This window comes from Aotus nancymaae, unplaced genomic scaffold (assembly GCF_030222135.1).
Source record: "Aotus nancymaae isolate 86718 unplaced genomic scaffold, 86718_ANA_hifiasm-v0.15.2.pri h1tg000029l, whole genome shotgun sequence".
Taxonomy (NCBI): Eukaryota; Metazoa; Chordata; class Mammalia; order Primates; family Aotidae; genus Aotus; species Aotus nancymaae.
Window position 1 is genome coordinate 86019888 of NW_026988442.1, and position 27427 is coordinate 86047314.

Sequence of the window (27427 nt, forward strand, 5' to 3'; positions counted from 1 at the left end):
AGGGAAATGCAAATCAAAGCCACAATGAGATACGATTTTGCACCCATTAGGATGGCTACTGCACAAATGTGGTCCATTGCATAAATATATTCCTTCTCCTGTTGAATGTCTGAGCTGTTTCCAGTTTGGAGCTACTATGAATAAAGCTGCTGTATGTTGGGAGACAGTTCCCTGTGAGTCTCCTATTTCTGCACCTCTTATGAGTAAGGCACTGACTGACCTATCTTTTCATGGATGTTTGTATTGCAAAAAGCTTTGGAAGATCAAGCGTCTCCCTCTGGAGCAAAGGGAAAGCATGCTTGCTTCCCATTATAAAAGATCCGGGTTCCCTAAGCTCAGGGTTCCTCTCCTGTAATGCAATTCGCTCCAAGTGCAGTATCTGTCTGGGTCTATTCACATTATCCTGTGGGACTTAGGCAAAGGGAACTGATGCAGATATGCTGATACACGTGCTGCTTGCGGTGCTGTAAGGAATAATATCCTTTGTCTCTGACTCATGGTTCTCGAATCTTCTGCCAGCCACTCAAAGAGCCTAACTCATTACCTTTCAAGTTGGGTAAGATTTCAGAACTTTTATAGTTCTTGACACTAAATATTCTTATTCAAGTGTTTTTGTGAACATATATTTCTCCACTTCTTCTTTGTCCTTCCACCCTGCTGCCTGGAGTGCAGACCTGGTGGCTGGCACTCCGGTTACCATCTTGACCCATGAGGACCAGGGATGTAGTGGATAGAAGGAGCATGGGTGCCCAAGGCCTTTGCAGATCAGAATGACTATATTGGCCCTGGAATTTTCCAGGAGGAAAAAATGCCTTGTTGACAGCACTGTACTGTGGTGTTTTCCGACCTGTGTTGTGGCTCATCCTGTCTGAGGTGTCTTCCTGCCCTCCCTTCCTTTGTTCACTAATGTATATCATACTAACCTCAGTGAATGACTGTTCACATTTCTAGTTCTTCCCCAGTGATTGCTTCCTGTATCCTAGGGCCTTGTACAGTGTCTGGAATGTTAGTAGGTGCTCAAGAGGTGGGAGCTGATGAGGTAAACGAATACATAAAAGAAAAACGCAGATTAACAGAGATGATGGGAAAGCGGCATTCTCACTTAGAGGAACAGGTAGAGCATTAGGCTGGCAGGGAGGGAGCCAGAGCTAGAATCCTGTGCTGTGTGACACCACCTCAGCTCTTTCCTCTCTGGGCTCAGTTCTCTGGCTCTGCAATGTGGGCTTTGGCTAGGATGGTGAATGCCCATGGTCCACACTGATTCTCAAGCCCCGTGCTAACTCTGAAATTTGAGTACTGCTTTTCTGGCAATGCTGCCCTGCTTCTCTCTCCTGTAACTTATGTTTGACCAACAGCATCATTTGATCGCTGAGAAAGGTTCACCCCTTGCTGGGCCCGGGACTGCTCTGCAACCCAAGCTTGGGGAGATGTGGGTGCCTGGGCCACTTAGCAGCTGGGGAGACTGACAGCTTTACTGAGCCCAGCTGGTGGCATCAAGTTTCTGGGTGCCTGGTCACCATGTTAATCTGCTCTTGGTGCCACTAATACCAATTTGTGAGCAGACAGCCAGGATCAGACAGGCCAGCTGTCAGACAACTGTGGACAGCTCAGTGTGTGGTTTGATTTTATGGCTTAGGGCTGGAATTATAAATTAATTAGCAATTTAAGTTTCTGGAGCTGCTTCATATAGGTAGCTCCCAGGGGCCAGGTGACACCAGTTTAACCCAGTGATCCCAGCTCAGGTCCTGCCACCCACCACTACCACCACAAGGCAGTCAGGAAGAGTCCCTCTTGTTTCCAGCACCACCACCACCCTGCTGGGGGACCCAGGTGGGCCCTCTCCCTCTCTAGGCCCAGCCTCTTCGTCTGTACACAAAAGAGCAAGACTGGGTGCTTTGTCTGTCTTCTCCATGCCAGCATTCTGGGATTCTAATTAGGCACAAGATGTCTAGTGTGTGGTAGAGCCACCACAGCTCTGTCCATGCTTCTGCCTTCAGTGCAGGTGGGACCACTTCCCCTGCTTTACCCCTGTAACCTTTACTGAGCTCCAGAGATCCCTGTTTCCAGAGAAGACAGGCAATAGAGTGGAGTGATCTAAAATTACATGTGCAGCTGTGTCACCCCTCCAGCCAATCCCCACCCTCCAACAGGGAGGTTTCCCAGTGTCCTGATGGCGGGGTGGGGTCTCCAGATGCCCTGCTTATCCTAGCACTGCCTCTCATCTCCTCTCATTGTCCATGAACTCCGGCCACACCAGCTCCTCCCTAGTCCTCCTAAGGGCAGCTGCCTTCCTGCCTGCCACAGGATCCTAGCATATGCAGCTCCCTCCGCTCCCCCAGCGTACCCCACTTCCTCCAGTCTGTCTTCCTGCAGGCTGATGCTCCCTCCTCCGAGAAGCCTGATCTGACACCCTATTCACTGCTCTCTGAGTGCCCTGTGCTTTCCCCGGCACCCCTCATCACAGAGGGAAACACTCACTTTTAGGGTCACTTGTTATTTCTTACCGTCTCCATCCCCCCATCGGGACTGTGAGATCCACGGCACAGGAGCACGTCTGCTTTATACATCAGTTTTGGCAGAGCTGACTAGTGGTCTCCCAATGTTTATTCTCTCCTCCTCTCTCCCAGTAAGAGATCGCTTGATTTTTAGCTTGGCCTATGTTCACCCAAAATAAAGACCACAGTCCCCAGTCCCTCTGCAGCAGGGTGTGGCCACGTGGTCAAGTTCCGGCCAGTGGTCGGAATGAGCATGCTGTGTGCAGCGCCTGGCTGTGCCTTTCCTCCTCCACCTCCTCCCACTGGTGAAGGAACATGATCAGTGCAGGTGTGAGGTGTGTGGACCATGCAAACAGGAGCTCACTCCAGAAATGCAGAGCAACAGGTAGTGGGGCCTGAGCAACGCACCCGCTGGGGCTTCGGCGAGCGAGAAGTCAGCCTCTGTCTTGTTAGAGACACTGTCATTCTAGCCTAGGTCAGATAACTGCACCCCAAACCGAATTTGTACACCCCTACATCTGGTAGGCACCTGGTAAACATTCACTGACTAAATGAGGGATTGAATGAATGAATGAGCAAAGTATGGGAAAACCAGAGCTAATGTTCCCAAGCTTCAAGCACATTTTGGATTCCAAGAGCTTTTATAGGCTGACCTGGGACCTAATAAACATTGTTTGCTTGAAACACGGTCCAAGTCCTCCACAGATGGGCTCATGTGTCCACAGACAGTGGCAGGCTTCATTGGCCCAGGGATGGGTTCTGTTGATCTTCCTCTTCCTGGCACAGCCATAAGGCGCAGAGAGGCTGTTCTTGTGGCTAACTGGTTTCCACCAAGTAAAGGGTGTCTCTTTACCAGGGCTCCACCAACCAGAAGCCCTACTAATGATGGCAAGGATGTGCCAGGGCCCTGAGAGTGAAAACCAGACCAGATTTCATCCCGAGCTCTTTTCAGAAAGGTAGAAATATTTTTTTTAATGGATGCAAAAGCTTTGAAATCTGGTGTTATATGAAGAAGAATGAGTAGTAAATATTTTGACAAGGGCGCCTGTCAGGATGGGCACTGCAAAAAAGGTAGGTAGAACCTGAAAATGCCCCAGAATCCATAGTTGCTAACGCCTGAGATTTCTTCCTGTGGGTAAAGTAACCACAGAGATTTTGAAATGCAAATAACCCTTGAGAGGGCATCCTGTAAGCCATTCTCAGTGATCTGTGGCTCTGTGGGCATGCGTTTATGAGATCCTCGCAACTGAATCAGAGCAGGTTTGAATGGAGCAGGGTGGAGAGAGAGGAGAACGGGCTGGTTAGGCGAGGAGATGAGGGAGGCCAGACTGCAGTCACCTACCTTGCAGGTGCCGCTTCCTAAAGATTGGCAGGGAAATGGGGCATTGACACCTACTTTACAATAAAGAAAGGCACACGGCAATTCTTCTGTCCCACCAGGGACTTCAAGGTCCATCCCCCTTTGGGGGTGCAGAACAGTGGCTCTGAGGTCTCTCGGTCACTGCTGTCCCCAGCTGGGAGGTTTACCTGAGGCCATGGAGGTCAGCTCCCTGCCTCAAGGCACGGATCTAACCAAGCCACTGGACAGATGTGCAACGGTTTACATCTAGGCTGCATGTGTCATTAATTACCCGCAGAAGCCATGAGCTCAGGAAGATTCCCTTGGCTTAGGTCTCCCACATCCTGCCAGAAATGCAGTGCAGGTGGGTTGGACTGTGGAAACTGGATGGACTAAAGTTCAGGCTTAGCAAGAAAATATATTGGCAGGTGATTATGTGCTTCGTGAAAGCTTTGCTGTGCAAAAGGGAACCGCCCCCCGCCTCTGCCCGCTGCCCCCTCACTGTGGCCACCCAATCACCACCCTTGGATTCCACCCACCCGCAAGCCCTGCCGGGAAGATTTGGCTCCATCTACTGTCGTGGAATTATGTTGGAAACCTTTGAGGATAAAGGGGAAAGAGCAACTGGTGGAAGGAAACGAGCTTGGCCATCCACGACCTGGAGCTGGTCCCCACCTGTAGCTTGTTTTTGGGTAAATTTAGGCAAATCACTCCCCTGCTCTGAGCTCCACTCTCCATCACATCTAAGGTTCATCACAGTCTTTTGTGGCTGCTTATAAGCTGTGTGTCCTTGTGCAGGTGACTCAACCTCTCTGATCCACATGGCCTTTTCAGCCATAGAAACTGTAAAGTCATGACACGTATCTCAGAGGGGTCTTGTGAGAATTAAGCCAGATAGCAATGACAGGCGCCTGGAACAAAAAGGCCAACCCATTCGATGCAGTTAATAGGCCCCAGCCTGTCACAGACCTGGGCTCCAGACTCCAGACCAGTCACCGCCTTCTGAATCACATCAGTTGGTCCCTGGGTGTGTCTCTGTTGCCGAGGGTGGAGGGGCAGCCCGGGGACTGGATGCTGCCTGCAGCAAAACTCACTGAGCTTTCAGTCAATATTTGAAAAATCAGGAGACCTCTTTCTCTCTCTCACTCTCACACATGCACACACCCTTTCACACATGCACACGTAACACACATACCCACTCGGCATTTCTGGCTTCTCTAGAAAAAATCCGAAGACCTGGCCACCCTAGGTGCCAATTCCTGCCAGATGTCAAGCAGCTGTTGCTGAATAGCAGCTGGTCCCTTTGGACGGGAGCACAAATGTGTGATTCCTTCACAGTCCCGCCCTCCCGAAGACCTCTCACCTAGCTCCCTTGCTCACGTGCCATTTACCTGCCCCGCCCCTCTGGACCTCTGTCGCTGATTGCACTGATTGTTCTGTGTCTGTTAGGCTCACGTCTCTTGCATCTTTGCCCTGCACCCTGACTCCCAGATCCAGCCCAGGGCTGAGGCCGGCATTAGGCGGCGTGGACACTTGTTGGCTGTGGTCCTTTGCTCTTCGGCGTGCAGGGTCCTGCATGCCCACTCCATGGGGCTGGCACCGGTCTTGAAACCAAGCAGGTGCTCATGGTGAAATGAACCTTTGAGCTCAATGCCACTGGACAGATGCTCATTTCAAGAAGATCAGAACTCGAGTTCTGTGCTCCTTGGGGGTGTGGGGCAGCAAACAGAACCTGACCTGGCTGGGGAACAAGGTGGCAGCTGGCCCAGGAATGCACAGCCCTGTGCCGGAGGCTGGAGCCTCTGTCTTGTTCTCCTCACAGCCATGGGGTTTGGTGGAGGCCCAGGGCTCCCCTTCTTTGTTCTGTGAAGAGCAGAGGCCACAGGCAGGCCCCGTCTCTATCTGTGAGGCCATTAGGGCTAGTGTCCCTGTTTAAGGGAAAGGTCTGCAGATAGGCCCCCATCCATGAGCTGTGCAGGTCAACCGTCCATCCCACCTGTGAGAGCACCCTGAGCCTCAGCCATCCTGAGCCCGGTGCTCAGTGCTGCAGGGATGCCCAGAAACCACTCCCGCCTGTAGAGAGCTCTTGGCTGGGGTTAGAGTAGAACACGGAGCTGAGCAGTTAGGCCACATCAGGAGGCTGGGAAGCCTTGAGAACAACTTCTGTGGACACCCCATGGAAAGAGAGGGCTGAGGACTGTAAGCAGGGAGGTGGTCAGGGAGGGTTTCCTGGAAGAGGTGGAAGGGACTACAACTCTGGAAGAAATGAGCTGCCTGTGAGTACACATCGACTACTCTCATTTCTCCCCTTCCTTAGAGCCCAAGTCCTGAAAGTGTCCCCTCAAGTACATATGAGCAGGTAGTTCAAGGGCTAGCTTTCAGTCTATGCAAAAAAGCAGCTGCAGGAGCTGTTCTCCATGGAACAGCATGTCTGGTCACCTGGCAGCAGCTTGGAGGCCTGGCCACAGTCCTGGCTGTCCCCTGTGCCGGGCCTCAGCTGCCTGTCTCAGGCCCTTGCTGTTCCCATTCCCTGGCCCTTTCAGGTTGGTGCGGCCCCTCTGTAGCTCCTGCTGCTCCCTGGCCACTGCTCACTGCTAGCTCTTAGCGAGCGTCTGTGGATCCTCCTCTGTGTGTTTTGCTGCCCAAAGCCCCGAGAGACAGCATCTGTTTGTCTGGACAGACACTGGGCGCTGCGCCACACTCGAACCAGGCTAGTGACAGCTACCCTGGGTCAAATCTCCGAGGCTGGCCTCCCCAGCTGTGGCCAGAGCATCGGGGTTGCGTGGAGATGCCGGCCCTCTGCGTGGCAGCAGCGTGGCAGAGTCCTCGGCTGTGTGGGGGCAGCAGTCTAAGAACCCTTACATGCAGATCGTTCTAGCAATTCCCAGCCCTCGGGGCACCTTCAGGCAGCGCTATAGCCAGGCGCGAGGAACAGAGGCTGACCATAGCTAAGAGATGCTGCTCCCAGAATGCCTTGTGCCAGGGCCCCCCGCGGGACCCAGGTAACAACTTTGCTGTTCTCGACAAATGCAAACTCCATCCTGTAACACAGGCCAGGGAAGCAGGCACCCCACCAGCAGCTTGGCGCTCACCAAACCGCAAGACTTTTTGGGCAAAAGATTTTGTTCTCTCTGCCCCACCAAACCCTTGTCTCCTTTAATTTTGCCATTGTTCTTTCCAGGGAAATCTAATTTTAAAACAAAAAACATGTTTCCTAACCAACAGGACACATGTATGTGCCAACAAATATTTGATTTGAAAGCAAGTCTTGCTCAGTGTAAGCTTTGTTTTTAACGGACGGGACAAAACACTGTGGCCAGCTGTGCAGAGCGTGTGTTTGGCCCCGGAGGCCCTGTGTTCCTTTCAGCTCGGAAATCTGGCTGGGGATGTCCAGCTGGGACCACATCGTGATGGTCACATAGTTTCCAATCTGGAGGGTGAGGCGGGGCCCGGTGGCAGTGAGATCTTCTCTTTAAATCAAGAACCAAAATATCCCAGTCTGCGACATTATCAAGCCCGGATGTGTCTCCACACACAAAGCCGCTTGCAAAATAAAGCCACATTTGAGCTCAGGCCAGGGGTGATGTTGAAAACAACACAGCTAATAAGTCACTGGTTGCTGGATGAAATCAAACTGTTTTTGTTTTGTGGTGGTTTCTCAGCTTCTGGGGCAGCTCTTCTGCCCCGGGGGAGAGCCCTGTGTCAGCCTCCCTCTTCCTCTGCTCCAGAGATGCTGCTGCACCTCCACGGGCCTGGGGCTCCTCGGGCAGACCTCAGTAGCCCACACATACACTCAGTCACAGCTTCCATAGCACGGACTAAATCACACCCTAGACCCAGCCCAAATAAGAAGAAAAAGTACCAGTTCCATCTGGTGGCAAGAAGCCTCAAAGGTCGGCAGTGACTGTCAGGTGTCTGGATGTCTCTGTGATCAGCGCCGTGCTGACAGTGGGCGTTCGTATCGTGGAAGCACCAAGCAGTGCTGTGTGTGGGCTCCCACGTTAGGGGCAAGTCCGAGGGTGAAATGAGTGCCTGCCGCTCACAGGCTGAGCCTCACACACTGTGAAACCCCTCTGGGCCACAGTGTCTCCTCTGTGCAGTGAAAGTGTATTTTACACCTCAAGAGGTCGGAGGTGGGGCGTAAAGGGGAGAAATCTGTGAGGCCCAGACGGAGGCTGCAGAGAGCCCTGCCCATAGGCATCCTCCAGGCTGCCTGAGAGACATGAGCCTGGTGTTTTGCTGAGCACAGGGCTGCCCAGTCTCCCTAGTGGCTAGGTGTGGCCACGTGAGTGACCCACAGGCTGTGAGCATAGTGCTACATGTAGTTTCTGGAATTTTCCTTAAAAGATAGGTGGCAGGCACCTGTGCCCGCTGCTTGGAATATAGAAAGTATGGCTGGTGCCAGGTCCATTCTGGACCACGAGGCCTGGACTACATCTGAAGCAGGGCACAGCAGGGGTCCCGCTGTGCCTGTCTTGGCCTGTCTCCCTCTGGACTGCTTCTCCACAAGAGATAAGCTTCTTTCTCCTTTCTCAAGAGATCTCCAACATTTCTGCACCACTCATCTCATGGGCACAGGCCTGGCATTGAGTACATGGGAATGAGCTGCATGTTTGTCCTCCAGGGATGGTCATGTCCTGGGAGACCCTGGGGTGACTCAGTGGGGCCTCTCGGTGGCCTGGAGAAGGTGGCCCACTCCCTTCTGGATGGGCAGGCAGGGGCTACAGGAGGAAAACGGGCCAGTAGGGAGTGGTGGGGCCTGGAGAGCCAGAGCCCACAGCCACTGCCCAGGGCCACCAACTGTCACCCTGAGGAGAGTCAGACCGGCCTTGCTTGAGTCGCTGATATTTTAAGGGAAACTGGGAAGCTCCTAGTTGAGTACATGCTGATAGTTCTTTCAGATTTGCTGGCAACACGCAGTGCAGCTGCCGTGGCGGGGGCTCCGTGAAGCACATCTGTTGTGCATGTGGCTTCCAGCCTGGTGCCACCCATTCGTGCCCTCTGTCTGTGTCTGGGTTAGAACACAGGCTGGCACGGGGCAGGCCACAGGCCAGCTGTTGTGCAGCCTTCTTTTCTTTGCGCCTCTCAGAGGGCTCAGGGGCTCTTCACCTTGCCCCTGGGAGACTCCACACACCCCTGACCCCTCAGGCTGTTCACACCAGTGCCCCTCTTTGCCTCTCCTGCCATTTCCCCTCACTCAGATTCACACTGGCATGACACCTCCACCACACTACACACTGCCAAGGCACAGGCTGCTCCACCTTTCAAAAAGAGGTGGGTGCAGTAAACAAGATGCTGTCAAGGTCCATTCTCTCCCTGCTTTATTAATTGCCCCCCCGAGTTTAAGCTGGGCACATGACCTCCCAGCCAAAGACCACTTTCCCCAGCCTCCTTGACAGCAAGGTGTGGCCCACGAAATAAGTCTGGCTGGTCAGATGGGATCAGAAGCAACTTCTGGGTCATGCTTTCAGAGGAAGAAGGAGTACCTTCTCCTTCCCATTTCCTGCTGGCAGGAATCTGGATGTGATGGCAGGAGGGGGAGCAGCCACCTTAGACTGAGAGGTAAAAGCTGATTCTTGTGATCAGCAGAGCCTGGGTCCCCAGTGCCATGGAGCTGCCATATAAGCCCATCATGCTTCCATTCAGCCTGCCATGTGAGGGGGCAGTAGACTCTGATCTGGTTTACAAGACAGTTACTTTGTCATTTTTACAGCAAGCCTGTATTTCATAGCACTAGTGAGCATGTGTTCTAACTGGTTCACGTGACTTACCATTTCATCTTACATAGAACTCATTCACATCAGTTACCCCACTAGATCCACTTCATTCTTGCATGAGTCTGTCCAGTAAGCGAGTCCTGAGCATTTTCTGTGCAGGTTGCTGGGGAAAACACAAAGGCAGATGACCTGCAGTTCCCCACACTTGAGCAGGAGCTTAGGACTGACGGTGAGAAGACAAGTGCCATTAGAACCCTGTTCTGTGGCCCAAGGTAGCAGTTCCGCAAACAGCGGATGAACATCTGCTCTGTGCTTCACTTGGAGTCCCTGTGGGCTAGGTAGTCACTGCAGACAGTGACATCACTTGATTCTCCCAGGGAAGCCCCAGACGTGCAATAAGACTCCAGCCAGGCGAGGGGGCCACTGCGCTTGTGTGTGCACGCGTGTGTGAGCAAGCATGGACATGCATGGACGACGGAGGGGAGGGAGAAAGAACAGGTCTGTTTGTAAGGGCTCATGGACAACGATTCACCTATTCATCAAGATTGTGTTGCATACCCACAGCTGACAGAGATCAGTGAGCCAAGCCCCTTCCTGGAGAAGCGCCCCCGTCGGCCATAGGTACACCTGAAGATACCGGTGACTCCAGTAGCTCCCTGGGATAAGGACAGGGAGCAGCTTCTATTGTGCCCACAGCTGCTGCGAAGTCTCTGTGTCCTGCTGCAGGGCGCATTCGTGGCGTCTGTCCTTTGTCCCTGCCCTTAGGATGGATTTACACTGAGCCGTTCATGCTTTCCCCAAATCTTGTTGTGATCAAGAGCTGGGGTTAGGGGCTCTTCCTGAAGCCACTGCACAAAAAATCCCGACAACCAGTCTCCTCAGAAATATTCCTAACCACGCCTATCAGCCACCTGTTGGCCAGCAAGACCAGAAATTTATATACCTTGTTGCATTCATTTTCACAGTAGCCCTAGAATGAAGGCAGCGTATCCCCCATTTTACAGATGAGAAAACTGAGGTTTGGAGAAAAAGCAAAGAAGGAAAAAAGCATGGGCACCATCATGAAGAGAGACCGGCCGGGCATCTCTATGTCCCTGCACCCCTCCCCAGGCAGGCGGGCTGGGCTAGCCCCGAAGAGCCAGGACCAAGGTCAGGGTCAGAATGCAAGCTCTGGAACCTACTGGCTGGGTGATCTTGATTGACCTTCCTGAGCCTCTGTTTCATTGTCTGTAAAATGGAGCCGGTAATACCCAACTCATAAGATCATTGTTAGACCTAAGTGAAAACATGTAGAAAAATGTACATGCAGACACAAGCCTAATACTGGGGCCACTACTGACTGGTGGTTATAAGGCTGAGACTCAAGGTCAGACAGGCCTGGCCCTACTCCTTCCTGGCTGTCTGTGCCCTTAACCCCTATGTAGATGGCAAGAGAGCCATGGCACCCACCTTGTGGAGCCATGTGGGCAAAATGAGTCAACGCTACGTGGAGGAGTAAGTGCCCAGCAGCCAGTAGGCACGGCTTCTCCCGCAGCTGTGGTGTGTGTGCCTCCTTCTGTGTACTGAAGCCCCATCCTCAGCTGTGTGAGTGGGCTACGCTGCCCTGTACTCCAGCCCCTGGTCAGCACCAACCCAAGGAACGGATTGCGGGGCACCGGTCTGCCCATTGTCCCCAGCTGCGTCTCCTCGGTTTCTGTTCTCTAGTAGCTGTTCCTTTCCTTCCAACCTTTCAGACCTCCAGCCAATCAGCCTCTGACCCCAAGGACCAAGGTCAGAGGCAGAAATAAAGACAAAACAGTGCAGCTGTCTTAAATCACCAAATTAGCCATTACACGGGAGGGCAGTAAAGGAAAATAAAACAAAGATGAGATATAGATCTGAAATAGAAATGCCAAGGAGAGTGACCGGTGGGGGTTGGCAAGTTAGGGAGCCAGGCGGACCGAGGTGCTATCTGGGTGGCCTTGGGCAAGTCTCTGCCCTCCTGAGGGTCTGCCCCTTAGGGCTCAGGACTGCAGAGACCGTGATTCCCGGGTTGTGCTTGCCTGAGGGAGCCCAGAGCTCTGTGTGGGCTGCGGTTCATCTCCACGTCCCCTCCCTGGTGCCTGCACCTGCTCTTGGCTCCAAGTCCCATCCAAGAGTCTGTCTCCAACTGGGCTTCTCCCCTGAAGTGCAGATGCCCAAAGTCATACAACGGCTTGATGTTTGCCCATCAAGCTACTTGCTCATCGCTGTAGCCACATGTCCAGAACTGAGCTGTGTACCACCCTGGGCATGGTGGAGGCTGCCATAAGGAGACGGCCCTCGCCTCACAGGAAGGGGAGCCTGAAATCCCCAGGGGCCGGAGGAGGCTGAACCAAAACTACACCCCACCCAGGACTGCTGAGCTGAGAGGGCGCTGCCACGGCGAAGGCTCTTCCACCTCACACTGCCAGGTCCCCGGCCACTGGTGGCACCAGGAGAGGGTCAGAGCGTGCCTGGCGGGGTGGACCCTGGCTTTGCACCTCCCACCCTTCCCGAGAGACATTAGGCTGCATCTCTCTACATAGCAGAAGAGTGGGGACATAGGTGCCTGCCTCACAGGGTTGTGGGGTGGCCTGGGAGAGGGCTAGCCTCCGTGGGGATTCTGTGGCCCAGCTTCCACCCACCATACCCCTGCCCGGCAGCCACCCTACAGGCTCCTGAGGGTTCAAGCCGCTGCATGATCTTCAGGCTTCTCCTGCCTTCACCTGACAGCCCCCCACGCCCCAGCCACACCCTTCTTTAATGCTGTCATTTTTTCGTTATTAAAACGTTGTAATAGTCGTGCATTTTAGTTGCTTAAATTCTGCAACAGTGAGACAATAAACATGGAAATCACTCTTCCAGTTCCATTCCGCTCCTCAGAGCTACCTACCATTGATGGTTGTACATTTCACTTCAGAAACATCTATGACAGCTGGCAGTTACAGACACAGGCGTGTGTCTGCATCCATGTGAGTGTGCATGCAGGATCGTAAACAGCACACACCGGCCGGCGCTGCCCGTACTGCTGCGTGCCTTGCCGTTATCTTCCCCGGATGAGTGGGGAGCATGTCGCAATGCCAGCGGGGCAGCTTTGTGTTGGCTGCATAGTTTTCTGTCGCGCACCCTCCTCCCCGCTGATGAGCAATTAGGTGGCTCCACTTCCTTTGCTAGTACAAACCAGGAGGCCCCGAACATCTTTGACATTTTTGAATGATAAGCTCCCAAAAGTGAAATTTCTGGGTCCCAAGGAGTGTGCATTTTTGAATATCACTAAGTTTCCCAGCCACCTCGCAACCTCCACAGGGACCCCACTCTGACTCAGCGTAGGAGATCCTGGGAGCCCCACATCCTGGCCGGTGCAGGACTGTGATTCCTTTCCATTTTGCCCCCATGTGTTCTTGCTGTTTGATTTTGATGTCCCAGGTGACTGGGGAGGTTAAGCGTCTACTCGGTCATTCTCTGGCTGTGAGTATTTCTTACTGTACGAGATGCCCATTTCTCTCCTTTGCCTGTCTTTTTCTACTGGGTCATGAGTTTTTACTTGCTGGCTCACAGAACCTCATTGTATGTTATGATACCAATCTGTTGTACATTTCAGTTTTTTCTCCCAGTCCATCAGATATCTTTTAACTTTATCGTGTAATTGGCCATGCAGAAACTATTTATTTATTTATTTATTTTTTGAGATGGGGTCTTACTCTGCCACCTAGGCTGGAGTGCAGTGGCGTGATCTTGGCTCACTGCAACTTCCACCTCCTGGGCTCAAGCGATCCTACCATCTCAGCCTCCCAAGTAACTGAGATCACAGGCACACACCACCCTGCCCAGCTGATTGTTCTACATTCTTGGTAGAGACAAGGTTTCGCCATATTACGCAGGCTGGTCTCAAACTTCTGAGCTCAAATGATCCGCCTGCCTCGGCCTCCCAGAGTGCTGGGATTATGGGCATGAACCACCATGCCTGGCCAGAAGCTTTTTATTTTTATGTAGTCAAATCTGTCAGGCTTTTGTTTTATAGCTTCTGGATTTCGTGTCTTGCTTAGGAAGGTCTTCCCTCCTCCAAGATCATGAAAATATGCTCCTTTCTTTTGATATTGTGGTGTTAGAACTTTGTTTTTTCCTTTCACAGCTTTCATCCATCTGAAATGGATTTGGCAGGATGACACTCCCTTTCTTGTGAAACCCAGTCCTGGCTTGGGATCCGCAGATGCTCCGACGCGTCCTACCTTCACCGTCCCTTGGTCCCTCGTTCAGTCACTCTACAAGTATGTTTTGAGCCTTTATTAGGCACCAAACACTGATGATCCTGCTTCAAATAGATCATGCCCTTGTCCTGGGAAAGGTGTATTCTATGGTGGAGACAGAGAGCGAACAAATGAACACAGGGTGCTGTGGCTTGGATGTGTGTCTCCTCCTAATCTCATGTTGAAATGTGACCCCCAGTGTTGGGAGTGGGCCTAGAGGAGGGTGTTGAGTATGGGGGTGGGTCCCTCATGAATGGGTCAGCCCCGCCCCTTGGCGAGGAGTGGCAGTGAGACTCACTCTAGAGCTGATTGCTTAAAAGAGCCTGGCACCCGCCCCTTTTTCCTTGCTCCCTCTCTCGCCGTGTGACACACGTCTTCCCCCTTTGCCTTCTACCGTGAGTAAAAGCTTCCGGAGGCCTCGACAGAAGCTGATGTCATGCTGGTGTCATGCTGGTACAGCCCGCAGAACTATGAGCCAAATAAGCCTCTTTTCTTTATAAATTACCCCGTCTCAGTGGATTAACATCCTCAGTGAGTGTAATTTTAGGTAGTGTGAGGAAAACGCACAGAGTCTGAGGATGGACGGCATCACTCAGGGCCGTATTTACAATGACATGGTCAGGAAAGTCCTCTCGGAGAAGACAGTCTAAGCCAGAGATGCTAACAGAGTCCAGAAGCGAGCCCCACAGCCGCCAGGGCGACAGTGCCACAGACAGAGGGACAGCAGAGCCAGGGCCTGGGAGGGGGCTGGAACAGCAAGGCAGCCCTCAGCTCAAGGTGAGGAGTGTAGACCAGATCACAGGCCTTGGAGGCCAGAGGGGAGGGTGCCACTTTATTCTGAATCTGACTGGAAGCTTTAGATGATGGACTTTGGTACAGTGTGTGTGTGTGTGTGTGTGTGTGTGAGTGTGTGTGTGTGTGTATCTGTGTGTATGAGCAGTGGTGTAGCCAGCACAGAGCCTGGCAGGCAGTTGGCCCTCCATGTACATTTGAGAGTGACCCAGGTTAACTCTGGTTCAAGCCCTGTCCTGGCTTCCAGCGACCCCCAACTCCTGCACCTCCAGGCACCCCATCGGAGCCTCACTCCAACATGTCCTGAAGCGAGCTCCTTCTCTGCCCTGAGTCTTCTGCTCCTCCTCTGCACACCAGGGGCCCTGCTTGACTCTTGCCTGCCCTCTCCCCCTCACCTGCCTGTGGGCCACTGAGGACATGGGTTCTATCCCTGGACAGCTGCAGAAGCCACCTTCTCACACCCATCCCCTGTCTGCACGCTGTCTCTCCTGGATTCTGAATCAGCTGCAGCCTCAGCCAGTCCCCTCAGCCTGGTCCCTCCAATCCATCTCCAAATGGCAGCAAGGTCAACTGCTCTGAAGAGCACCCCTGTCCACCACCTCACCTCCCTCCTCAGGTCAATTCATCCAGTTGCACCTGCACACACACACACACACACACACACACACACACACACACCCCTCATCCAGCAGGTATAAGCTCAGCAGCGAGAGTGCAGAGAGTGAGGCGGGAGGGGAGTTGGGGGAGAGGAGGTGAGAAAAGGAGAAGGAAGGGAAGGAGACAAGAGGGGAGGGAAGTGGAAGGGAGGGGAGAAGAAGCGGGGACAGATGGGGCCGATGATAGAATCAGGGAACAATACATAGCATCAAGGAACAGTCAGGGTATGAGGCCCCCAGGAGAGGCTGAAGGATGGGAAAAGAGAAGCAGGAGAGATGAGACCTCTGAATTCTAGGAACAAGAAGATCTTTAAGAAGCAAGAAGGAACAGATGAAAGAGGGATGACAGCGTCAAGGGCAGCTGGGGTCAAACAGGGCAAGGCTGAAAATGCCATTGGGTCTGTCCGAGCTCAGCGACCTCTACCCCACTGTTTACTAGACATACAGCATCTTCTGGATTCTCCCTGCTGTGCTTCCTGTGCCTGGCGATGAACCTGTCTGTGGACAGGGTAGGGGAGGGCCTTGCTGACCTAGGGCAGCCATTGATCACTGGCGTTTCTGTTCCTGGGACCCTGGGTGCTGCCTGATCCTGTCAGCTCTCCAGGTGGGCAGAGGCTGCTTGTGGAGCCTGACAAGGACACAGCCATCCAGCCAGGGCGGGATGCGGGCCTGTCGCTTGCCTCTGGCACACCTGATGATCTGCCGCACTCACACACCTGTGCCACAGACCACGCTCTCCTGATTCGGGGATGATGGTGTGAGGTTCAGTAACCTGCCCATGGCCACATGGTCAGGAGAGGTGGAGCCTGGATGGGCACCCAGGTCTGCTGCCTGGGTCTGGTGCCACCAGAAAGGGACACACAGAATGTTCCCCCTTATCCAACTCGACACTACAAGGGGCATCAGCTGCCACCAGGGCAGTGAGGATACAGCTGCCACTACAGGGCATGAGGGAGGGGATGGGGTCAGGCTGTCCCTTGTGAAGCCTGTCAGGAGAGCTTTCAGTTTTGAGTAGCAGACGACCCCACCCACAGAGACCCTAGCAAGCAGGGCCTGAGGACAGAGATGTCCTCATGCTCCAAAGGCCATCTCTACCCTCATCCTCTAGCACCAGGTCACACTTTCCCCAGGACCCACCCACTGCAGATGGCCTCTTTCCTCCCTGTCACCCACCAGGACCGAGGCTGTGAGCCCTGTGTTAGGAGGCCAGGAGTGCGTGTTTCCCTCCCAGTCTCTGGAGAAGGCCATTCCCCGGCCACCACATGAGCCGTGCAGAGAGGCAGCAAGTGCGCCCCTCCCAGACAGGAGCAGGCTGAGCCAGAGAAGGCTGGGCATCAGACTGCACAGTTCCCCTTACAGGGTAGACTGTGACAGCGCATCAGCCAAATAGAGTTGTCACCAACGCCTTGAGGCAGTCCAGGAGGCGTGTAGAGCTGGCCCAGGGTGAAGAGCCCAGAGCAAAACCAGGAGACGGAGGGCGTGGCAGGGCTGGCCCCAAGATGGGTGCCTCAGCTGAACCCTGAGGGGCAGCCAGGACACAGAGCAGGAGGGCGCAGAAAAGTGCTATGGTTCTCCTTCGGAATTTCAGCGAGGGTGGGCAACGCATTGAATTCAAGCTCAGGAAGGAGGAGGAGAGGTGGAAAGCGGTAGATGCGCCACTGAGTGTCAGACTCAGCTCAGGCAGGTTACCCCGGGCATAGCTCACTGTTGTCCACCATCTCATCAGAGAGTTGCTATTATTCAGATTTTACAGGTGACAAAACCGAGACTCAGCGTGGCTCCCTGGCTTGCCTGCAATTGTGCAGCTGAATGCCCATGCTGGGGTCCATCCACAGCCCTCTCTTCTGATTGTGTGGTCCACCTCATGGCGACAGCCCTGCAGACAGACCAGAAGCAGCTGTACCAGCTCCTCACCACGCATCCTGCACAGCTCAGCTAGTCCTCCCAGCCACTCTGCCTTGAGGCATCACAGCCCCACCCCATGGGTGGAGCTCAGAGGGTCGGGGAAGGTGTCCAAGTTTGTAGGGACCTAAGGGCTGAGGTCCTAGACAGGGGCCCTGCCCTCTCCCCTGTGTCCCTTTCATTTCTTTTTCTTTTCTTTTCTTTTTTTTTTTTTTGAAATGGAGTCTTGCTTATCACCCAGGCTGGAGTGAAATGGCAAGATCTCAGCTCAATGCAACATTTGCCTCCCGGGTTCAAGCAATTCTCCTGCCTCAGCCTCCCAAGTAACTGGGATTATAGGCACATGCCACCTGCCCAGCTAATTTTTTTTGTATTTTAGTAGAGACAGGGTTTCACCATGTTGCCCAGTCTGATCTCAAACAACTCCTGAGCTCAGCCAATCCACCTGCTTTGGCCTCTCAGAGTGCTAGGATTACAAGTATGAGCCACCACGCCTGGCACCTTCCTTCCTTCCTTCCTTCCTTCCTTCCTTCCTTCCTTCCTTCCTTCCCTCCCTCCCTCCCTCCCTCCCTCCCTCCCTCCCTCCCTCCCTCCTTCCTTCCTTCCTTCCTTCCTTCCTTCCTTCCTTCTTTTATCTTGTTTTCTTGCCAGGCTGGAGTACAGTGGCATGATCTCAGCTCACTGCAGCCTCTGACTCCCTGGTTCAAACCATTCTTCTGCCTCAACCTCCTGAGTAGCTGGGATTACAGGCACATGCCACCACGCCAGGCTAATTTTTGTATTTTTAGTAGAGATGGGGTTTCACCATGTTGGCCAGGATGGTCTCGATCTCCTGAACCTGGTGATCCACTGGCCTCGGCCTCCCAAAGTGCTGGGATTACAGGCATGATCCACCCGGCAACTTTCATTTCTTTATTGACTGTTTTCTTAAGAAGTATCCATCGAAGCCTCCCAGACTCACCTTTTCAGTCCTTGTGGAGCCCGCGGCAGAAGCAAATAGGTCAGCCCATTCTTGGGGAACCTGGGCCAGGGAGCCTTGTGAGTAAAGAGACCCAGGCACCTGGGTCAGGGAGCCCAGGGGGCCTCAGGACTCCAGGGACACCAGCAAGCAAAGATAGCCGACAGGTGCCAAGGCATGGTGGGGGAGCAGGGGAGGTCCCAGGCCCAGTTCCCTCAGTCACGCCTCCCCTGGAGGGAACAGGTGCTGTCCCAGACCTGGGGTCTGCCATCTTTGCCCCATCAGGAGGAGCCATGTAGAAGGGCACACTCAGGAGTGAGGTGGGCAGCAGGGCCTCCAGGGGCAGAGGCAGGTGGGAGAGGGAAGCAGGCTGGGGGTGGGAAGGGCCCCGGCTCTGGACACAAGAGATCACAACTGCAGTCTTATGTCCGGCATGTTGGATGAATGAGTGATTATACCCATGGGACACATGTCCTGAGCACTCATTGACCATGCCAGACATGGGACAGCATGGAAAGAAGGATGGGGTTCCCAGCCCCAAGGAGCTCCCAGTGCAGGGGTCACCCCTGTTGCTGGCTTGTCCCCCACCAGAACCTCAGCCCTGACCACAGCTTTCTTCCTTGCTTCTAAGCTGCCCCCTAGCACTCCAGCCCCTGAGGGAGCTGCTGGGAGCTAGAGCCGCAGGAGGCTGACTCTGCACTCTGCCCTCCCTGGGGCTTCCTGCGACCACGACCCCTGCTGCTCCCAGAAGCCTTGCTTGTTCCCTGGTTGGAGGTGAATCCAACCTCTGGCTGAATGGTGGGGAGACAGGTGCACTTGCTTGCTGCGGCAGAGACAGAAAAGCCCTGGTCCGCAGGGAGGGGGAGTGGGGGGCGGTGAGCGACAGCTGCAAGGCCCCTCGGAAGGCAGAAGCCCTCTGAGCAGGGAGGCTCACAGTGGGGCCAACTACAGAGGGAGGACCCTGACACCCAGGCGGGGATGAGTGTGAGGCTCCCCCAGCTCTCCCTCCTGGCTGGGGATGGAAAACAGTGGGGTGGCCGGGGAGTGGGAGGATCCTGAGGCCCTCTTTCCCTCTGGAGAAGGCCTTGGGGGCTGCAGGGGCTCCAGGCTACCAGCATCCAAATCCCCAAACCACACAGCTTTGGGGCAATTCCACGCAACATAACCAGAGTACTTTGGTGACTTGAGCTTAGATTGTTGCTGTTTTTAATGGAGTATGAGGCTACCTGACTGATCTCCGCGGCTCCTAAAGAGGAGGAAAGGGGCTGCGAGCAGGTGGGGACAGGGATTGAAGCAGTGCGGATGCTTCCACTGCACGGAGCAGACAACTCAACCCCAATGGCACCAAGGAAAATGTCACATGACAAGAACTCCTGAGGAAGGGAGCACCGGGGTTGACTAGTTTAGCAATTCAGTGACATTATGGCAGGCCAGGCTCCTTCCACGACTCAACTCTGTTCCCCACTCAGTGTGTTCGCTTTGTCCTCAGACTCACACTCCTCATGGTCTGGATATTGCTGCCAGTGTTCCAAGCATCACACACAAATGACACCACAGAAAAGCACCTCTCCCTATGTGTCTCTTTTATCAGTGAGAAACCTTTCCCAAAGCATGCTTCCCCTCACATCTTATTGGCCAGAATTGTATCACAGGCCCACCTCTAGACCAATCACTGACGAAGAGCCACGTTTGTCTTAGAATACTTAGGATTTACCCTTGAGTCATGGAGTGAATGTGGACAACAGCAAAACCGAGTCTTACCAGGGAGGAAGACTGAGTGGGGGCTGCTGAAGAGGTGGCCCGCCTCCAGGGCAACACAGGTTGGGGCCTTCGGAACCACAGCATCCCAGGGCCTATAGGACCCATGCACACTGGGTACAAGCAAGGCTGGAAGGCCAGCCCTTGTCTGGGCCCTTAGGGTGACCCAGCAGCACACACCTGGGAACCACTGATGCTGGGAGAGGGGACCCTGGCTGGGGCCAGGGCTGCAAAGGTGATGGCCAAGGAAGCTATGTGAATCTGGAGTCAGACAGGCTGGGCCCCTGGGCCCTTCTGGGCTAATGCGGTCCAGCACAGAGTGATGCCTGCTCCTCAGTCTGGGCTCTGCAGACATCTGTCAAATGCGGCCCTGCAGGAAATAATAAATACAGCCTGACGGGGCTGCCCTCAGCTCAGATACCTCTCTAGAAAAGCCCAGCTCAACAGGTGTCTGCCTCCTCCCATGCTCCCAGTAAAGACAGGATCTTCGTGGGATGGTCAATGAGGGAAAAGTCTGCATCCTCGGGGACAGCATCCACTTCCTGCCAAGGAATCGTCTCATTGTTTTACAGCCCAGCAGCTTCCCTGAGACTCATGAGGCCCTCCCCACAACTACGAGCGAGGCCACAAGGGAAGAGGCAGGAATGGGCCCCGCCAGGGTCGTGTCTCCTCACGTCATTAGCTGCTGCTGCTGGAGAGTCGAATGACCCTCAGTGGGAGGTGGTGTGCGGAGGAACATGTAGGCTGCTTACCTGGGCTGAAACAGGGCTGTTCCTTCTCATCCCTGGCTGCAGTGTCATTTGCTTTTTTTTTTTTTTTTTTGCAAACAGAATCTCACTCTGTTGCCCAGGCTGGAGTACAATGGCACAATCTCGGCTCACTGCAACCTGCGCCTCCCGGGTTCAAGTGATTTTCCTGACTCAACCTCCTGAGTAGCTGGGACTACAGGCCCATGCCACCACGCCCCGCTAATTTTTTGTATTTTTAGTAGAGATGGGGTTTTACAGTGTTAGCCAGGATGGTCTTGATCTCCTGACCTCACGATTCCGCCAGTCTTGGCCTCCCAAAGTGCTGGGGTTACAGACATGAGCCACCGTGCCCGGCTGTCATTTGCTTTTTAAGAGGAGCCCAGGAAGGCCACATAACTGGCTCCAGACAGGAAATGGATGTTGTAGCCTTCAGAGATTTCAGGGTCAGCTCAGGCGGAGGAGTTGAGGAAAGATCTTTTTAACTTTCAAATTAGTTTTCTCATCTATGAGCTCATTTGATTCTCTTCACAGCCCTGGAAGACAGTGGACCCAGGGATTTTTACTCATTTGGCAGATGAGAGAGCTGAGTGACTTGCCCGAGGTCCCGCTTTGGAAGAGTGATAGCTCTGAGCTTAGAATCCTCTGAGACCTAGGCTGTTCCACTGGACCATTCGGGATGCTCCTTTGAGAGTGAGCAGGCCTCCAAATGGGAGGGGGCTTTCAGAGACCCAGGCCCTCCAACACAAATGCCCAGATGTCATGAGACCCTTTCCGGAGGCATCCAGCTGTCCTGTCATTGGTAGAAGCTTCATCCAAAAAGCTGGTGGACACGTATCGGTTGTGACATGGTGCTTTGAACTTAGTTCCCAATGACGTGTTTGGTACGGTGCAAGACTGGGACTGGTCTTTAGCAATCTAATTGTAGAGGATTGGTGGGGACAGAGGGTCACTGGTGCCTGGCAGAGCTGCCCAAACATTTTCATCAAAAGTGAGGCAGGACTCCAGCCAGCTGGCCCCATGAATAGAAAGGGCACATTGCCTAACTCTCTGGGACACCCAGAGCCATGAGCCACCCCGCCTGGCCCTGTGGTAGCTGTTGCATCTGCTGAGCCCTCCTGAAGGATGTGTGCTTCCCTTGACCACAGAAGGCAAGCCCATTTCCAGACATCCTTGGTACCCAGTTGCCTGGGGATGCCCCAGTTCCTGACAGGGCTGAGCCAGCCTCGGTTCTGCCATAGGCATGTGCTGGCCCCGTCTGGGTGGGTGAGGATGGCGGCCCTTGGCTCCCTTCTTGCTCAGAAGCCACTTGCTTCCCTTCCCAGCCCCGAGGTCCACGTGCCTGGGAAGCTGCTCGAAACTGTCCTGGCCTCACTCCCCTCTAAACCTTTGACTCTGGGAAAGGCTCGTTCCAAATGGACAGAACCTGCTTCTATTTTCACCTTGAAACTAGAAATTGAGGCTTCAATTTGCTGTTACAGCACCTGCAACTGGGAGTCTCCCCATCCTAGATCCCTCCCTCCAAGGAGCAGGAGGCAGCCCCAAGGTGCTCAGTGAGTAGAAGGTGTGGCTCTCAGACACCGAGGCCTTCCCATGGGCCTGCCGAGAGGAGTTGCACCTGCTAGGGCACCTTATAGCTCATGCCCCGATTGGAAATAACTGCTAAAGCCTCCCTCCTCTCCTCCCCCTTCCTCTCCCTTCCTTTCTGCAAATGTTCACTCGGCTGTGCCATGCTCACAGCTGGTCTGGAAGGGGAGCAGGGGCCATAGGGGGGTCTCTCAAGGGCTTTGGTCTTCCCTCAGTTTCAAGCGCCCCTCTTTTTTTTTTTTTAGACGCAGTCTCGCTCTTGTTGCCCAGGCTGGAGTGCAATGGTGTGATCTTGGCTCACCGCAATCTCCACTTCCCAGGTTCAAGCGATTCTCCTGCCTCAGCCTCCAGAGTAGCTGGGATTACAGGCATGTGCCATCATGTTTGGCTAATTTTGTATTTTTCGTAGAGACGGGATTTCTCCACATTGGTCAGGCTGTTCTTGAACTCCCGACCTCAGGTGTTCCGCCTGCCTCGGCCTCCCAAAGTGCTGGGATTACAGGCGTGAACCACCACTCCCGGCCTCAAGCCCTGCCTCTTTAAGGCTTGAAAGCTCATCCAAAGCTCACCCCAACCCCATCCTGAACCTCCTCTGAGGACATCGCCCTCTCTGAGCTCTTTAGCTCTTCTGGATCATACCAGAAAAGCGGCTCCGGAGGGACCTCTCCCACGCTGCAGCCCTAAGTGCACAAAAACAGCCACACTGGGCTCCCAGCCCACTTCACCTGGATCCCCATCTGAGCTCATCCTGGAACCCTGTTTCCCCCGCCAATAGCCTTCACATCCTGCCAATTACACCCAGGCATAGCTCCTGAACTTGTCCCTTCTCTCATTCCCCTGCCCGCTCTCCTCTCCAGGATCCCTTCAGCAGCCCCCTCACTGGTGTCTTGCCTCAGCCCTTTCCCGTCCCAGTCTGCATTTCCCCAGGAGGAAAGATCATTCTGGATGCACACTGGCCTGTCTCTAAGGCCTGTAAGACAAAGTGCAGACACTCCAATGGGGCTCAGGAGGCCCCTCTTTCCCGGGGAAGAGTTGATCCATCCCCCAAGCTAACCTGTTGACAAGTGTTCACTCCCCGCACCAAGCCCCACCTTGCACTTCACTTTCCTAACACCCGTAACCTGCCTCTGGCTACCCTCTCCTTCTCTTCCTGCTCACCCTTCTCCATTAACTCAGGCCTCACCTCTTGCAGGGAGCCTTCCCAGACTACCTTCCCACATTCTTCCCCCAGCCTGGGTTCTTGTACCTATGACACCACATTACCTGCATCTGGTTCTGTGTTTGTCCCTTACCTGACCATGGTCTCCTAAGGACAGGAGCCATCGGGCTGGTCTTCATAGGTGGGCTCCGCATGCAGGTCTGCCAGGTGGGGCCGCCCCGACCCAGAGAAACAGAGCCAGCAGGAGTGCGGGAAGATGTGGCAGCAATGAGCTCTGGGACACGTGGTTCTGGAACAGAAGCCTCTGGCATTCTGTGTGACCCTAGGCAGGCCATACAATCTCTCCAATCCTCTATTGCTTCATCTTCCCTATAAGGAAAAGGACAAAACCCTCTGCCCCCATCCCCATCTCCAGGTGGGGTTGTGATGATAACTAAAAATGCTGGAGACGCATGGGGTCATGGGATTACCAACATTCCCAAACAGGATGTGTTCTGGAGACACACAGCAAGGTGCCTTTGCCAGCTGAGGATGCAAACCAGGCAGAAATGAGCTAAAGCGACTCCAGGTCTCTGTCTTCTGTGCACCAGGTGTGACCTGCCTCCGTGGCAACCAGGACACACAGTCCTCCTAGCTGAAGGACAGAACACCTTCTCCACTGCACAAGCCACCCCCAAACACCGACTGCGCATCTCTAGGTTTCCTTTTCCTCCCTCTTCTTGCTCTTCACCCCTATTCCCAAGAGAATCACTACATTTCCTCCAAACCTCAGACCAAAACTCTCTCTTCTCTGGGAACCTTCCCTGCCCCCTCTTCAAAGTAGATTCTTGGCACTACCCTGGACCCCAGCTTTTAACAGCTGCCATCCTCCCCAAGGTCAAAGTGCTAATCAGCTACTAAAAGTAACTGCAGTCCATACTCAAAGCTCAGGAAAACACCCTCTACCGCAGCACACGCGTGCGTGCACACACGCGCACCCCATTTGGGAGATCGATCTTCTCTTCTGAGAATGGTCACTCTAGTTTGGAGGCTGTATCTTCTGCAGCCTGAGTTGGTCATACCCTCACCCTCACCCCCACCCTGACTCCCAGGCCCAGTCCAGACCCCCAAATTCCCAGGGCCAGCTAGGGGTCCCAGAACCGGCTTTCAGCCTCCAATGTTCTTCTTCCCTTCTCTTCTCAGCAGGGACTCCTGTCCTCTCCTGGAAACTTGCCATCCTGTGTCTCATTGCCGAAGATCATCTCACAGCTGAAAAAGGAGCCTGTAATAAGCATTCAGGATTGAGCAGATCATACGTATTTGCAATGCTACTGGAGATGGAGGGAGAAAATGCCTTAGCCCAGTGGAAGGAACCACATGGGTGATGTGGCTCATGGCAGAGAGACTGGGGCGGGGGAGGGCAGAGGCCAGGTCGTTCCTTCACCACCCTGACTCCTTACACCTGTGCCCAGAGCCATCCCCGCCCTGGAGGTGAGGAGAAAGGCCCAGAGCTTTGCCCGATTGCCTCAGCTCCGCCCCACACCACCTGCCATCCGTGCATGCAAAGCCAGGCCTCTGGAATTGTGCTGCCAGGCCCCGGGCTGGAAGAGAAAGGGCTGCCAGGGCTTGAGTCCAAGGGAAGCCCACGAGCTTCAAATTTAGAACTTGAGTCTTTCAAGGTCTGAGTCTATTTAGACTCCTAGAAACACAACCTCCATTCCTTTAACATAACCGGCGAGTGGTGGGTGGGGAGTGTAGGGAGAGAGCATAAAACATCTCATAAAAAGGCTGTGCGTCCTGCTGGACATCAAAGGACTCCTAAGGAGTGCATGTGGATGAGTTCAGGATAGAGGAGTCATCAGCATATGGATTAAATTCCCTATTCATTATGCATCCGCCAGAGCGTCAGGAGAAAACTTCACACAGCATGGCCCCAGTTCAACGAGCTGGAAAATGCTCTGAGTCACGGAGGGACCCCAAAGGCAATCAGCCGCTCCCCGCCATCCTGAATCTTCTTCCGCTGTGGAAAAACCTGCGCTAGAGGAAACCGGCTGTGCTAATTCAGAAAGGCTGGCCCCACTCACCGCGGTCAGCCCCTCCATGCCTCTCCAAGGTCTGCTGCAGCCCGGCCAGCTCACCCAGATATAGCTGGGCCCTCCCCTGCATTTGGCCCCTCCTGCCTCTCCCCACTGCCACCCCAGGGCTGTGACCCTACTGCCCATCCCTGTCCCTACAACGGCGACCTGGGCCTGCCTGGGAGGAGAGGGAGGGCAGAAAGGTGCCCCGGCACCTGTCCGGCAGGGCTGTCCTGCTCAAGCAGGGCTTTCTGACTGATGGAGGACCCAGCACATCCCCTCCCTATGCTCATCCCAGCCCACCTCACAGGCCAACCCCTTTTTATCTTCAGTAACCATCTCCTCTTCCAAATTCATCCCAGCATCCAGGCCTTCCTGAAATCCCCATGCCCCACGAAGCCCAAGGCCTAGAGTTAGCGGGAGGCTCGGACAGCATGTGCCGCATTTGGCCAGAGGACCCCGCCACTCAAGATTCCTGCTCTGCGAACTGCTGCACCTCCTCCGGGCTCCTCAGGAGATGTGTACAAAGAAGACCGATAGCGAGGTGGCCTCAGGACCCCACTTCAGGAATGGAGGACTTAGTTCCCCAGCTGCTCAGATGTCTCCGCGCTCCCTGTCCTCTTCTTCCTGCAGGCAGGAAGACAGCCCCGTTGCCCAAGGGCACGCCCCTTCCTCAGGGGACCCATCAATGGCTGATTGGTGGCGCTGAGGTACAAAGGCTGGAGACACACCTCCAATGCAAATCTCTATCTCAGCTGCTTCCCAGGGAACCCCACCTGTGACATACCAAACAGGAAACTGAGACAGAACCTCTTCACTAAAAACTGGCCTCTCGTCCAGTATCGCCCCGTGCAGAGTTCCAGGAAAGCTAAGACGCAGAAAGCACTTTGGTCCTCCGGAGTGGGGAGGCTTCCTATCTCCCTACAAACACAAATCCAGATCTCTCTGGCCAGCCATGCCTAAATCCACACACTCTGCATGCAGAGGAAAGAAACCACAGTCTGAGAATAAACTCGGGCCCTCTTCCTGTGCCAAGAGAGACAGACGACAGCAAAGGAGGTGGCCTGTTCACAGCGGGTGCTTTGCAAGCTCAGGACCTTGCCTACCAGCAAAGGTGGCCCACTGGGGGACTTTGCCATCTGACTAGAGCGGGAGCTTCTCCTCTCTCAGAACTGATGGGTACACGGAGGGAAGCCCATGCAGGAGGGAAGGCCTCCTCTCCCTCTCTGACTTGGAGCTGAGCCCAGGGCTCACCAAAACCAAGTTCCAGGCCCAGCTTCAGAGATTATTTTATGAAGCAGACATTCACTGCAGTCCTAGGAGCCTTTGTTTTCTCAGCTATAAAGTGGCACCAGTGGCCCCATCCCGCTGGCTCATGGGTTGGGGTGAGGACATGCTGGGAAAGAGTAGTGGAAAGGCTCCCCACGCTGTGAGGGGTGAACACACACAGAACCGACTGCTATGGTGATGATGAATGGTCTTGCCTTCCCCTCCAGAGTCCACTTCTCAGGAGGGCCGGGATCAGGCTTCACATCTGGGTTTCCCTCCAGCCAGCAGAACCAGCCTGGATACAGGTGTTCCCCGAAGCTGGCTGGATGATGAACTAAGGACTGAAAGAATCAGGAAGACGGATGATGACTCGGCGTGGCGCGAGCCCGGACCAGCTGCTAGGGACCTTCACACAGCACATCTCTCCATCATCGTTTCACTGCTGTTGCCCTGACATCCCCAGCTTGCAGCTGGTTTTCTGTGTCATTTGTGGCTAGCCTGAGAGTCTGGGAAGGACAGGAAGAGGGAAGCACAGCGATTGCTCACAGGGGCTCTGTGCGCTTTACCTCCTCGGTGGCCTGCAAAAGCAGTGTCACCACTGCGGGGCCTGCACTGTGCCCCGGGAACACAGCTGAGTTAGGGGTGGGAACCAGGACTCGAGCCCAGCCTGCAGTCCACTCCCCAAGCTCTGTACCCAGGGGAGCAATTTTTTCTAGTCATGCAAAGATGCTCTATAGGTTGGCAGTCC

General features: G+C 54.2%; 1 long non-coding RNA gene across 1 annotated transcript in view; it reads left to right on the plus strand.

Moving 5' to 3' along the window:
- LOC135276947 (uncharacterized) overlaps window positions 1-22515 on the plus strand; it is a 33972-nt gene extending 11457 nt beyond the window's left edge. The window contains exons 2-3 of the long non-coding RNA XR_010344505.1: window positions 13684-13819; window positions 22443-22515. This is a non-coding gene — a long non-coding RNA (uncharacterized LOC135276947). The remainder of the gene's footprint in view (window positions 1-13683; window positions 13820-22442) is intronic.
- Window positions 22516-27427: the final 4912 nt, after the last annotated feature.